At 42.6% G+C, this 976-nt stretch overlaps 1 non-coding gene across 1 annotated transcript; it reads right to left on the bottom strand.

The window, feature by feature from the left end:
• Positions 1-344: 344 nt before the first annotated feature.
• Positions 345-451, bottom strand: LOC120262580. The gene has a single exon (XR_005536846.1). It is a non-coding gene; the product is annotated as a small nucleolar RNA R71 (small nucleolar RNA).
• Between the last annotated feature and the right edge of the window lie 525 nt (positions 452-976).

Genomic DNA, 976 nt, shown 5'->3' with positions numbered 1-976 from the left:
GACCCACAATTCTTGGCACACAATCTAGCATTGTGAGGCCACCAATCACAGCTCAGAATTTTGAGCTCCAGCCAGCATTCATCCAAATGTTACAGCAGTTAGCAAAGTTGAATGGTTTGGCTGATGAGGATCCAAACAATCACATAGAGAACTTCTTGGAGGTGTGCGACATGCTCAAGATCAATGGTGTTATGAATGATAGTATCAAGTTGAGGGCCTTCCTATTTTCCTTGAAAGCGAGAGCGAAGCAATGGCTACATTCATTACCTAGATTATCGATTACTACATCAGATGAGATGGTAGAAGCTTTTCTTGCCCGATATTTTCCTCCTGGAAAATTTGCAAAGCTTAGGAATGAAATATCCTTTTTTGTGCAAATGGAATTGGAGTCTCTATTTGAGACATTGGATGGGTTCGAGGAGCTCCTGCGGAAATGACCTCAACATGGGTTTCCCGAGCGGATGATCATTCTGACTTTTTATAATGGTTTGAACCTGAGTACAAGACAGTTACTTGATTCTACAGTAGGAGGTACCTTAGGGAGCAAGACCCCGGAAGAAGCCCAGCTTCTCATTAAAGAAATGCCTATGAACAGTTATCAGTGAAATACAAGAGACAGGAAGAAGGTAGCCGGACTTCATGAGATCGATGCAGTTACATCATTGTTTGCTCAAGTTGAGTCATTAAGCAAGAAGTTAGATACTCTAACTTCTCTTAGAGTGGCGGCCTTGACTAGTTGCACTGGGTGTGGGGGAGGACATGCTCCATCAGATTGCCCTATTTCTAATTGTGGTACATCCTCGGTAGACCAAGTGGATTTTGTGAATAATGCAATGGTAAATCAAGGAAATCCATATAGCAACGCCTATAATCCAGGTTGGAGAAGCCACTCGAATCTTTCATGGAGTAATCAAGGGCAACAGAAATCCATGGCATTACCCGGTTTCTAAAAATAACAACAAGCCCCGAACATGGA

The sequence above is a fragment of the Dioscorea cayenensis genome, chromosome 5, assembly GCF_009730915.1.
Source record: "Dioscorea cayenensis subsp. rotundata cultivar TDr96_F1 chromosome 5, TDr96_F1_v2_PseudoChromosome.rev07_lg8_w22 25.fasta, whole genome shotgun sequence".
Lineage (NCBI taxonomy): Eukaryota > Viridiplantae > Streptophyta > Magnoliopsida > Dioscoreales > Dioscoreaceae > Dioscorea > Dioscorea cayenensis.
This window is presented reverse-complemented; position numbering and strand designations above follow the sequence as displayed.